Source organism: Lycium ferocissimum, chromosome 11 (assembly GCF_029784015.1).
Source record: "Lycium ferocissimum isolate CSIRO_LF1 chromosome 11, AGI_CSIRO_Lferr_CH_V1, whole genome shotgun sequence".
Classification (NCBI taxonomy): domain Eukaryota; kingdom Viridiplantae; phylum Streptophyta; class Magnoliopsida; order Solanales; family Solanaceae; genus Lycium; species Lycium ferocissimum.
Window position 1 is genome coordinate 54,724,728 of NC_081352.1, and position 14,826 is coordinate 54,739,553.

A 14,826-nucleotide genomic window follows, 5' to 3' on the forward strand; every position below is an offset into this window, starting at 1 on the left:
ACTGTGGTTGATGACTGTAGCAGATGCACATGGACCTTTCTTTTGTCAACCAAGAGTAATGCTTTTCCTATACTTAAGTCATTTATTTTTATGATAGAAAGGCAGTCTGACAAGAAAATAAGAAAAATAAGATCAGAAAATGCTTGGGAATTAGGGTCCAGTCATGAATCTTCTGAATTTTTAAAGTCTCAGGGTATTGTTCATCAAACCTCATGTGTTAAAACCCCCACAACAAAATGGAATAGTTAAAAGGAAGCATATACACCTATTGGAAGTTAGTAGAGCTTTATTATTTCAGTCTAATCTTCCTCACAAGTTCTGGGGAGATTGTTTAGTGACAGCTACACATTTGATCAATAGGTGTCCTACTAGATTACTGAATTTTCAGACTCCTTTTGAGAGGTTACTTGGAACAAAACCTAACTATTCTTCCCTTAAATCTTTTGGTTGTCTTGCTTGTGCCTCTACTTTACTTTATGGCAAATCTAAATTTTGTCCTAGAGTTGAACCCTGTATTTTCTTGGGTTACCCTTTTGAGAAAAAAGGATACAAACTTATGAGCCTCAAAACTCAAAAGATCATTGTGTCTAGAAATGTAATCTTTCATGAAACCATATTTCCTTTTTCACAGAAACAATCTACAACTCCTATTTTTGCTTCACAACCACGTGATTCTAATCCTATAAGTCAGGATCCATTTCTTCCTCTTATAGAAAATTCACCTGATCAACAACAATCTCACACACCTACTTCCTCCTATATTTCTAATCCTATGCATTTAAGTTCAGAAACTACAAGTTCTGATCCCAGTTCGTCTCATCCATCTCCTGGTTCATCTTATCCATCTTCTACTCCTAGTGCACCTAGTCCATCTTCATCAGTACCTAATACATATCATCCTTCTCCCAATGCCATTTTTAACCAACCTCTTCCTTCCCCCCTAATCCTGTCATCCTTAGACAATCTACCAGGGCCACAAAAACTCCATCCTACCTAGAAGATTATGTGTGTAACATAGTTCATTTAGTAGATGTCTCCATTACTTGGTTTCTCTCACTTGTATCTCCTCACTCTTTCTCCTTTACATCTCTTCCCTCTTCCAATCAACAATTCCTCAATGCTCTATCTCATGTTACTACAAGTTCTGATCCCAGTTCATCTCATCCATCTCCTAGTTCATCTTATCCATCTTCTACTCCTAGTGCACCTAGTCCATCTTCATCAGTACCTAATACATATCATCCTTCTCCCAATGCCATTTTTAACCAACCTCTTCCTCCCCCTAATCCTGTCATCCTTAGACAATCTACCAGGGCCACAAAAACTCCATCCTACCTAGAAGATTATGTGTGTAACATAGTTCATTTAGCAGATGTCTCCATTACTTGGTTTCTCTCACTTGTATCTCCTCACTCTTTCTCCTTTACATCTCTTTCCTCTTCCAATCAACAATTCCTCAATGCTCTATCTCATGTTCAGGAACCAAGAAGTTTCAAACGAGCTAGCCTACATCCTGGATGGCAAGAAGCCATGGGCAAAGAAATTGATGCTCTAGTTTTAAACAAAACTTGGGATGTTGTTCAATTACCCCAAGGAAAGAAGGCTATCCCTTGCAAATGGGTGTACAAGGTCAAAATTTAAGTCTGACGGCACTGTTGAAAGACTTAAAGCTAGATTAGTTGTGAGGGGAGATGTTCAAAGAGAAGGCATTGATTTTAATGAAACTTTTAGTCCAGTTGTTAAGATGACAACTATCAGATGTTTGCTAGTTGTGGCAGTTAAAAGGAATTGGGGGTTATTTCAGTTAGATGTTGATAATGCATTCTTACATGGGCAGTTAAATGAAGAAGTTTTTATGAAGTTCCCTCCTGGGATGGAGGTTTCTGATCCTACACTAGATTGTAAGCTGAAAAAGTCATTATATGGATTAAGACAGGCTTCACGCCAATGGTATGCACGATTAACCTCAGCTCTTAATTTTAAGGAATATACTCACTCTCTTAATGATTAGAGTTTGTTCTTCAAGAGAAATGGTTTGGCTATCACAATCCTAGCAGTCTATGTTGATGACATTGTCTTGACAGGCAATGATTTGAGTGAAATTCATTCAATTAAAGCTTTTCTAGACTTGGAATCTAAGATCAAAGATTTGGGAAAGTTACATTATTTTCTGGGAATGGAAGTACTCCGAGAACCTCAAGGTTTGATCCTGAACCAGAGAAAATTTGCCATGGAGATGCTAAGTGACTTAAATTGCTTGAATCTTCGACCAGCTTCATCCCCTTTAGATCCATCTCAGAAATTGCGCCCAACATAAGGGAAATTATTAAGAGATCCTACCATATATCAAAAACAAATAGGAAGTTAAATTTTTTGACACATACTCGTCCAGGTCTTTCATTTTGTGTGCAGCACTTGAGTCAGTACATGCAATCACCTCGATAAGCTCATTTTGATGCTGGGATACATGTTTTGAGATATGTTCTTTCAGATCCTGGACTTGGTCTTTTTATGTCATCTTCTCCATCTTTCGAGTTAATGGCATTTTGTGAAGCCGATTGGGCCACCTGCCAAGAGAGTCACCGTTCTATTAGTGGATTTTTCATCAATTTTGGGGATTGTGCTATTTCTTGGAAGTCCAAGAAGTAAGTTTCGAGTTCTCTCTTCTTGAGTGAGCGAATATCGTTCGATGCGACAAGTAGTTGCAGAAATTACATGGCTTGTTTGTCTCTTCGAAGATCTGTCCATTTCCCCATCTCTTCCAATCTCCTTACATTCCTACTCACAAGCAGCTTTTCACAGAGCTAAAAATCTTGTGTTTCATGAAAGAACGAAACACGCGGATTTAGATTGCCATTTTGTTCGGCAACAGTACCTTGCAGATCTCATTTCTCTTTCTTTTATACCATCTACCTCACAAATCGCGGATATCTTCACTAAACCTCTAGCTGGTCCTTCTCACTGGCATATTTTGAGCAAGTTAGGTCTGCATACTGCCCCCTCCAACTTGAGGGGGGGTGTTGGCAAGGATTTATCCGGTGACCGTCCGACGAGCACCAAAGATGAAGAACAAGGAGTGACGGACATCACAAAGCACAAAAATGAGACAAAGTTAATGTTGACTAGACTGATAAAAGTATTGGACCCAAAATTCGAGATAATAGTCAAAATACCCCCCAACGTTTGACCAAAATGCCAACTACACACCTAACCTTTGCGTTGGACCTATTACCCCCCTGAAATTTTTTTTTCAGTATTAAAATGCCCCTTTTTTGCTGATGTGGACAAGAGCGTGAATACACCGCTCGGTGGCGCGTTATAGCCTTTTAAAAAGAGCATGTGACGTGTTTTGGAGCGCCAAGCTGGACCGCCACGTAGATGCCATGTAGATTAATTTGAACTCCCTCCATTTTTACACCCAAACGGCTCCTTCATCATCTTCTTCACCCATTTAATACCCATCTCCATTTTTTTGTCAAAAAAGCAAAACGACTCCATAACTTCAACCACTCCAATCGTTATACCTCTAAAAATCAACACCTTAATCGCTCCAATCGTTGGAAAGAGGTTCGTTAGCTAGGGTTTATTTCTCATTTATTTCTCTTTAAATTTTCGTTCATGTGAAATTTATTGTTTTAAATTTCTTGAGTGATTCTTGCTCATATTTAGTCATTTTTCATTTCTTAGGGTTTGTTATGGAAAAAATTGACCTTGGTCGATTGTGTATGGATGAGAGTGATCCTATGCTTAGAACCGTGGTCCAATGTCAACACGGGAATTTGTTGCAAATGCAAACTTCTTGGTCTAAAAACAACCTCGGAAGAAGATCTTTGGTCTTGTCCCTATTATGGTGTATGGTCTTGCTCCCATTTTTTGATTTATTGAAAAATTAAATTTGTAAAATTATGCTGTTTTGCTATTTTTCGGGCTCAAAAATGCAAGTTTTTTCGTCGGAGGGACGAGAGATGAAGTTGATCCAAGATCAAAATTTATCCTCCCAAAATTGGTTAACAAAATTAGAGATTTAGAGAAGGAATTGGTGCAATATCGGAGTTTGAAGATGGAATTGGATGAGATCACTACTAACGATAATAATTCGGTTAGTGTTGACATGGGTTTGGTCGAGGTTGATGGACCAAAAAAAGAAGACACAAGGAAGACTAAAGGGGTAGGTTCCATAGGAATTTCATTTTTTGTTTTGTTGTTTGTGTTGTTGTTGTGTTCATAAGTTTTGTATTCCGTAGTGGCAATTCAAACAATGGAAAAATCAAATTGCCATAGATAGTGGTAGTGGTGGTAGTGTCTCGGCTATGTTATGTTTTGTTTGCCTTTTGTTATGGCAAATTTTCTAACATATACATCTATTTTATCATGTATGAATGAAGAAGTTTGATGTTAAGGTGTTTTGAAGTATTTATCCGAAATTAAAATTAAAATCAAAATCACATCCACATAACATTAATCATTGTCTTAATCAAAATAGTAGCATACATGGACATGTTAAACATAGACAATTGAATAATAGAGATCTACTAATCAATATTTATGATCTCTATCTCTTTTTTTAAATACATGAAATCCTATGCCATCTCCACACTCACATTTACACACCCAAATCTCTAGTGTGTCTCCCTCTTTCAAACCTTTTGAATCTATAAATGCCTTCCACCCTTGGCATAAACGAGCATTTTTCCCAATTATGAACGTCATCTTGTGAACGGTGTCATCTTGATACTTTAACACGGCATGCGTTGTTGTCGTTGGAAAAATGTCATGATGTTCATGTGGAAGTATCTTCAATGAACAAAAAAGAAAGTTTACATCGTCGGTTTTCACGTAAATCAAATAATAATAACAAATATAAAAAAACTTACAAAATCATCGGCTTGCACGTAAGAACGGGTTAACTTTTTCACAAAGAAAGCTAGCATCTTCTGGTATGATGTAGATGTTATATGTTGTTGTGTTTGTTGTGCTCTGCTGCTGGTGCACTAGTTGTTGTGTTTGTTGTGTTATATAGATGGTTTCAACATTTTTTTGCACGGATTGCCCTTCGTTTGGGGTGGTCTTTAAATTTTGCCACTCAAATTTGTGGTCTTTAAATTTTGCCCTTCATATTTGTGGTCTTTAAATTTTGCCCTTTGCTTGGAAAGATGAGCGAATACATGAAATTACGGGTTCGAACCCCCGCTCAAGCATAAAATAAAAAAATAATTTCGCGAGGGGGACTAGGGGAGTGTATGCCGGATCCGATACAATCTTTAAGAAAAAGTTAAAGTTATGCCGGATCCGGCATAACTAAAAATCTGCCCCTCAAGGCAAGTACGCCTCTCCGGCGGACTTTTAGTTAAACATAACTAAAAGTCTGCCGGAGGGGGCATATAAAATTTAAACTTTGCCTTATAAGGCAAACTTTTTTTTTGGTTGAAGTCTATCAACAGTTGCTAATCTACCTTGTATTGCCAGCCAAAGTGTGAATTTGTATCTGGGATGGACATTTGGTTGTAGCATAATACTTTTCCATGTAACTTCGCTATGCCCCCATCGGCATACAGTTGTGAAGGAATTAGCAAAGTTATGCCGGACCCGGCATACTTATGCCTTATGGGCAGACTTGACGAAGTATGCTTGGTTAGGCATAACTTTGATAATTTCTTCATAAGTTTATGCCGGATCCGGCATAAAAGTTTGCCCATTAAAAGTATGCCCCCATCGGCATAAACTTGTTAAGGATTTACCAAACTTATGCTTAGATGGGGCATACTTATGCCTTATGGGCAAACTTTGCCTTGAAGCATATATATGTATTTTTTCAAGCATATATACCAAAGTTACATGGAAAAGTATTATGCTACAACCAAATGTCCATCAGTATACAAATTCACACTTTGGTGGCAATACAAGGTAGATTAGCAATCTTGATAGACTTACAACCAAAAAAGTTTGCCTCATAAGGCAAAGTTTAAATTTTATATACGCCTCCGGCAGCACTTTTAGTTATGTTTAACTAAAAGTCTGCCGAAGGGGGCATACTTTTAGTTATGCCGGATCCGGCATAACTTTAACTTTTTCTTAAAGATTGTATGCTGGATCCGGCATACACTCCTCTAGTCCTGCCTTGCAAAATTTAAAGATCACAAATATGAAGGGCAAAATTTAAAGACCACAAATTTGAGTGGCAAAATTTAAAGACCACCCCAAACGAAGGGCAATCCGTGCAAAAAAATGCATTTAATGGTCCTTGACCATGTTGGATTTAGTGCCATTTAATGGTCCTTGACCATGTCGTATTTAGTGCCTTTAATCGTCTTTGTTGACCATATTAAATTCATGCCGTTCTTTGAATTTGTACACGTTTGCGCAGGCTATGTCAAGTGAAATGGAATTGGAACACGTTAAACGACTATGTCGTAGTGTTGTTTTGATTAAACGAACAAGACAAAATACTAAAATGTTGTTTTGATTAAACGAACAAGACAAAGTACTAATATGTTGTTTTGATTAAACGAACAAGACAAAATACTAAAATGTCAATCCATAAATGTGTACATTGAAGAAGCTGGGGACATTTTCATCATAATTATATTTTCCATGGCCGTTGCTTGGAGTGAACAGTGCTTTCTTGGCTTGGGTTTGCGATTTACCTCTACCTTTTGTCATTTTCTCTGTATCTCTTGTAGTTTCCTGGTTGTGATTGCTTCGTTGCCTCTCCATTTCACTTACTTATTTGCACTTGGCTTGTAGCCAATGTCACCGATGTGCTTCTTCCGGTCACCTTTGCTTTACTAGTTGACACAATCCTGTTTGCAGTCGACATGCCGTACGTTCACGCAAATTATACCAAGGAGTTAGTAATGGAAACAACACATAAAATAACACTTAGTAATGGAAACAACACATAAAAGAACACTTGTGCGTATTAAGGCACTCACATTAACATTTTGAACCCATTTTCTGCACTGGAAAACACCCATTCCCATTACTCTAGGCCTTTTATATGGTCACTAGTGCCACTTCCTCTTCCTCTTTTAGCGATGATTATGTGCACTAGTTCTTTGCGGGGACGGAACATGAAGCATGAACTTCACTTTGCCGCAGATTATTTCCTCTTGCTTGCGCTTTTCCTAGGTCTTCCTCTTGGCCTCTTTTCAACGGTACTAGTTTTGTTGGTGGTTTCTTTGGTCTCCCCATGACCTTGCTTGAAGATGGTGGTTGTGATGTGTTGGCTCTTCCACTGGAGCTTCTTTGGGGTTCTCGTCCACGCCGCCGAGTCTTTTTTGGACACCTTCTCTTGTTGTGGCCTCTATTATGGCGATTCTACAAGTCATGGCCATTCCGGTTCTTGGCATCTTCCCGGACTTTGGAATTTCACCTCCTCCTTCCTTCCACGGTCTTTTGAGGCTTACCGAGGCATGCTTTTTATGTCCGGTGGAGCCACACTAGATGAGGAGACAAAGCCACATTTCCATGTTTGGATTGGTTGAAGAACATGCTCATACGTTCTTATGTAAGTCTCTTTGCTATAGCAATGGTCAATGTAGCCAAGTGGATCATACCTTTTGGGCGGGATCACCGACTAAAGCATGTGCGCATGGGATGCCTTTTAGTCGCCACACCTACAGTACCGCATGCCTTTTAGAAATATCCACGAGTGTGTTGATATAGTCCTTCCCTAATTTCAAAACCAACAACTCCATTAAACTCAATGTTACATTGCATTGAAAGTGTAGCATTTTCCTCTAACACCCCATTCGTACACGTTGGAGAGTAGTTACATTTCCAAGTGTTTACAAACTCCCTTAATGTTCCAATCCTTGCCATCATTTTCACCCTAATCTCTCAAGCATTGTTATTATAGTTTTGTGCCTACCAGTTAGCCAATAAACAAACAGTCATATTGTTATCTACAAACAGTTTGTCAAAACAGGAGCAACAGCAAGGTAAATATGCATTACTCCACAGTGTCACCATCATTCAAACCGACAGTCATATTTAAAATAACCTCATCACTATCAACATCTACCAAAATGCCACGATAGGGTGGCTTAATACCGAATGTGCAAGTAGTTGTGTATCCTAATTCTTTAATAAAGTCTCTCAACTCAAAAAAGACAACATATCAACATCGACATTGAATATATCGATAACTTCCCCACCTTCATATTGGCTCCCCATTATTTAAGTGTAACACACCTCCGTGGTACCATCTTAAGGTTACATACACAAAATCGGCCATGTACTACCTAAATACAAAATAAAAAAACAAAGAATACCAAGTAATTCAACTTAATGTCAAACGGAATCAAAAAAATGATAATAATATGCCTGATGCGAAAACCCTAGACTACGTCGTTTTTTGAAAAAAAAAAATCAAACAATATACAATATGATAATAAATGTCTTGATTACGATTAAAGAACTATGAAAATTTGTTTTTTATAGTCCAGATTTCAAACAATATGCACAAAATCCTAGTATCATTTTTTGAAAGAAAAAAAAATGTAAGGAAACTAACCTTTCCTAGATGAACAACGATGAACAAAGAACGAGAACAAAGAACGAAAATATGTGCGTGAGAAAATGAAAACAAAGATTGGGGTTGAAAATGGTGTTTATCGTGAAATTTGGGATGGTGCTAGGTTTTTGTGAAGAAGAGAATTGGGATGGTGTTTAATTTAGAAATTTCCTACGGGTCGGGTTGCGGGTCAAAAAAAGGTTTGAAATTAAATATGTGACACGTGGGCCGGCGCGTGTGAATGAAAGCGCCATTTAATAATTGGGGGTTGGCATATTGGAGTGCATCACATCAAGAAAAAAGGGGCATTTTAATACTGAAAAAAAAATTTCGGGGGGTAATAGGTAAACCAAGTTAGGTGTGTAGTTGGCATTTTGGTCAAACGTTGGGGGGTATTTTGACTATCCTAGTCACAAATATTTGGGCTTCTCCACAAAATTGGGCCAGACAAAAGACTTGAAGGATTCAGAATTAACAAAGCTGGCCCATACAAGAGATATACATAAATGCTTACATCATAGACATTGCGTAGGACATATACGTGTATATTCTTTTTGTACAGCTATTACAATTTGTTAGGAATAGAACAAATAGTGACAAGTGTATAGTTTGTTAGCTTTCATTTTCATTCCTTTTGCTATTTATAGCAGCACTGTACAACATTGTTTTCAGCAATCAATATACAAAATATTCTCTCATTTTCCTATTCCAACAAACGCCATATTTTCCTACTACTATTTAAGATGTTGAAATCAATCAAAAAGACTTGGCTATTAGATCTTTCCTTACTTAAATCATGTACTAACTCCTAATATTTAGGAATTTCCTTTATTTGCAGCGTATTGCTACTTTAGAAATCTTTTTTCATTCTACTTTACGGATATACAAAAATTTTGTATTAAAAAAAAAAATTGCTTCATTCAATGTCGTGCGAAAGAACAACAGGCAATCAAACAAAAATTATATTGATAGTTACAGTTTTCTTGGTTTTGATACAGTAGCATAATCGGAGGCGGTAGTCTACGCTCTTCAGTCCTAGTTTGTATTCTCAATTTGAGATCACTATGCAACTCAATGGAAGCAAAAAAGTTTTGTGGTTTTTAAAAAACGATCCATGATTCGTAGGAGACAATTACGGCTTGTTTGGATGGTTGTTATCTATTGTATTATATTATGTTGTTAGTTTAAATATCATGTTTGTTTTGGTTGTTATTTAAATTTTATTGTATCGTATCATTAAATCCATCGTTACGTAACGACGAAAAGTCCTATATTGTGTAACAACCGATTTGGGGTTATCGCGTCGTTATCTTATTTATTTTTTCTCATTTTGTCTTTACTTATTTTCTAATGATCATATTTATCCTTCGACTACCTTTTTATGACTACGCCGCACCCTACTTTTTTTTGTAGGTTTATCCTTCAAATTGTTGATATTCAACATTATGTAACGACGCGAATCGATACGATATGTCCAAACGTTGTATTCATCAAAACAATACAGTACTATACGATATAGCACAATACGATATAATATGATACATTATGAAACAATACGTAACTACCATCCAAACAAAATATTAAGGGATGTATTTTTGTGGTTACTAAACTGTGAAATTTTCAAGAATAATGGCTTCGATTTTATGTGGGGTATGCTACTCTTTAGGCTACATAACTTACTAAGTTTGGTGTTAAAAATAGAGAAAAGGCCCAAAATAGTCTATTATCTTTTAGCTTGGATCCAAAATCATCCATGTTCTTTTATGTGGAGCACTAATAGAACATAATATTTACTAAAGTAGTGCACTTTTAATCATTCCCCAGAAGTTCTGTTAAATATTAACAGAGATAGAGTCTTGTGCTCAGCACGTGAGACCCCCAACAAAGCCCACCGTTCACATCCCTTCTTCACAGAAAAAACACTATTCTATCAGACCTAATTTACCGAAAAGATAATACTTGAGAAAGATTATAACGTATACTACATTACTCATTTCTTCAAAAGACTGTTTTATATATACAAGCCAATTTGTTTTAATTAATCAAGACTCCACTTCAAATAGAAGGCTTCGTAGAAAAAAACTGTTTGAAGCCTAATAAGTGAACTTTTTCTTTTTAATCCTATTCAGTCTGATCAAATTTTACAATGCAAATAAGGATGTATGAGTTTTGTCTTAATATCAATTAATCAGGCTATGAAAGAAAAACTTTCATCTTTCATGGCCACTGAAGAGCAGGGGCGGCTCGACTATAAGGCCAATAAAGCAATCGTTTGGGATCCCAATAATTTTTTTCTTAAAGATGTATTTTATATATATATATATATATATATATAAAAAATTGTTGTTGTCTCGATCGAACGAAGTTTTTCAAAATTAAAATTGATAAAATCTTATCTAAGGTCAACAATGTCTCAAGAGAGATTGAATGGATTAGCTATATTATCAATTGAAAAGGAATTGTTAGAACAAATCGATTATAGAACGATGTAATGACTTCGTATCTAAAAAAGTTAGAAAAGTAGACTTTAAATAAAAATATATATGACGATACTTTTCTTTAAAAAAAATTAGATCCTCTCTAAAATTTGGCTTTAGGCCCTCAATATTGTTAAGATGACCCTGCTGAAGAGCTCAACAAACACGTACAGATTGGCTACAAATATTGGTACGAACAAATTGGGCATGAAGATTGCCAGTCCAACACATCCGTTGAGCTCTCATGGTTCTTTTAGCCATAAATTTTGATAAATATCTCCATTGCATAAGCCCAGGTTGATGATGCTGGGCCCGAAAAAGAAAATTTGACTAAAAGATTTGTTGGGAAAATGACCTAATAATACTACTTAAGATTCTATATTACAAAACATAAGGAGAATTATATTTACAAAATATGACGATACTTTTCAGTTTACAAATTATAACGATAGATTTCTTATAAAATATATACGAAAATTTTCGCTTAAAATTTTGTGTATGAAAACTATATGAAATTGTGTATATCTCGCTCACTGCTTAAATATTTCACTCAAAATTTTGTGTATGAAAACTGTATGAAATAAGTATATCTTGCTCGAGACTTAAAATTTTCGCTCAAAATTTTGTGTATGAAATATGTATATCTCGCTCAATGCTTAGAATTCTCACATTTTTTGTGTATAAAAACTATATGAAATATGTATAAATTGTATAGAATTTGTATAAAGCTCATGTTAAATTTTTGAAAATTTAATACGACTAGAACAACATTGTATACAACTTTCATACAATATTCAAACAATTTATACAATTTTGAATCTCGCTTCGAAATTCAGATGAAATTTACTACAAACTTTTTTCTTGCAAAGTTGTTAATGGAGACTTCGGAGGCAAAATTTACAATGCTCATATGATGTATGCTTTCACCAAATAAAAGTAAACGAATTATTGTAGATTTAGAGGCATCCAAATTTAGTCAATAGAGTTTCATGAATAAATCTTGAAATAGTTAGAATCATGGGTGGTCGCAAGCGAAAGTTCTACGACAAAGCAGTTTCAACCCGCCAGTGAACGTCGACGTCCCTGCCATCGTTTTCCATAGTAGCACGGCCCATTTTCCTCTATTTCCACACCACATCTCCATTCCCGTAACCACCGTGCGTTCAATTCCATTTTGCAGTACTTAAAACATAAGAGACAAATAAGAGAAAAATATATGGACATAAAAACAAGGAGTGATACTATAATCAGCACAAGGGAAATAGTTGTGGACGTAGTAAAGGCAAAGACCAACAATAAGCTTCTAACAATCTGCCATTATTAGAAGCAATCTGATAAACCAGCTTCTTCAACACCCTAAAAGGGCAGGCCACACCCGAAAACAGCTATGAACACCATCAGCAGATCTGAAGCAGAGATTGAGTAGAACGGGAAGAAGGGGAAGGGAAGTGTTCCAGATGAACCGGAGAATGGGGAAAAAGGGAAGGGAAGGTGGGCTTTTAACTTTTTCAGATCTAATATATTTTATAATTTTATTGGTATATTTTATAAATAAGGAAAAGTATCCTCATATTTTATAATATAGAGTCTTAAGAAGTATTATTAGGTCATTTTCCCTAAAGTCATTTAGAAATAAATTCGGAAAAATTAAGCTCAGCGTCCATAAAGGTATCTAGTTTGTCAATTTTAGCCCAACTATACACTTTCTACCTAAATTAACCCTTCCGTAATTTTGATTACAAGTTTTCACACACTTTCTCTCTCCCATGGCTTCTCCATCTTGTTCTACACTTTTCCTAAAGCTCCTCACTCAACTAACCCATTTCCCTTCTCCCCATAGTCCTCTTTCCCCGCTCCTCTCTGTTTCTTCCATTCGAACAATGCCCGACAGAAATGGAGCTCCAAATCCGAACCCTAACAATTCGGAGAGACCCAGTGTTCTCTCTATGTGATTTCTCAGGTGCTAAAAAATGGAATCTACCTGTGTTGTTCGAAAATTAGGAAATTCACTAGGATTGCCATGGCTAAGAGGGATTACACTTTTGCAATCATTTTTTTTTTTTTTTTTTTATAATTTCATTTAAGGTGTTGAGATAGCTTCTGATAGTGCAAGCTGACGCTTTCTTTGCTTCTGCTTTTCCTTGAAAATTTCATCTCGAGTTTGAGAGAAGTTCCCTTACAACTTGACTACTATGATTTTGAGTAGCAAGTTAGCACCCACCTGAGACATATTTGGTTTTATGGAGTGTATTTGTTGTTATTTGGCCTAATCCCCATGTTTCCTTGAGTAATGACTCTCCTTGTGCTACTGTGAGAATGAAACAATAGATGGTGGCGTACAGACGGAGATATGATGGTATTTGAGAAGAACTTTGAATCCCTAGGGGAATAGTTGTTTATACCTAGTTATACAATGTATAATAATGTATATATAATATTATGTAAGTGTATAAGAATGTATATGTGAAGTTATAAAAGAAGTTGAGCAACTTATATATAGCTATACAGAACAAGTACGTTATCTATACACTATAATTTGAGTTGATTTCGTGTGATTATACAAAGAATATACATTATATATAGAGCACATGTAATGCTTATATATAGCTATACAAAACATATGCATTATCTATACACTGATGATACAGTGGACTAGATTGACTGCAAACTAGATGTGTGAGCAGTATATATAGATTATTTCCCCAAGAAATTATAGGTTGAATGAACATGTTCCAAAAGTTTAGAAGAACGACTAATAATTATCAAATTCAAATGCCTGTGTGATCACTATGGTTGAATAGAATAGGGTCACAAATTTTAGCACCCTTGTAAAATGAGTAAAATCACTACGAAAAAAAAAAGTAGGAATTAGCGGCTGACAAATTCAATAGCTAACAATAAAATCTGTGGCATAATCCAATTTTATTCTTTTTCAAATTCCTCACATTAGTAAATGTATCTTTCAAATTGACAAAATTCTTAAGTATATAGATTTGTTAAATGAGAAAAATATTAGCAGTGAAAGAAAGTAGAAATAAAGCAATTTCAATTATAGTATAATGTTAAATGCCAAATTGGTAAAATGCAAATTTAAAGTAACAAGGATGAAATATAGTATAAAATAAAATATGAGTAAGATTTTACTTATATATAAATTCTTTCCTTATTTGAATTGTTATTTTCAGAAATTGTTATTCATGATTTTAAAATTTTCCAAAACATTCATGGTTGTAAATTATACAAATCTTCTGCCCAAAGAGAAACGTTAACCAATGACATACACAAATTATTCAAAGGTAAATAAAAAAAAAATAACTTAAAAGGTTTTCTTAAAAAAATATAAAAATCCAATTCTCATCCTTTTAAAGTTAAAAACAACTAAGCGTTATTATTAAATAGTCACCAACGAATAATCCTTTTCTATATGATAACTTTTACTTCTTTTTATTTATTTAATTAGTTATAATAAGTTTTATGTTAGACAAAACTGTAAATTAATAATTTTTCTAATATTTATTTAGAAGTAGACATTTATTAATCTCCTAAATTTATTTATTTTTCTAATATTAGGACTTTGAAATCAACGAAAATCTACATATTAAATACTTTTTTATTAGAACTACCATATAGAAAGTCCTAATATGTAAGAAATCAACTAAAATTTGCTTACTTAAATCTTTCTTTATTTGAATTACGTAAAGAAATCCTAATATTTAGGAATTTAAGATTGAGTAAGACTTTACTCCTAGATTTTACATAAATTTGCGGTGTCACCCACTAAGAAGTAAGGATAAACCCATATTCACCTATAAGTTACAAAAAAATAAAAATGAA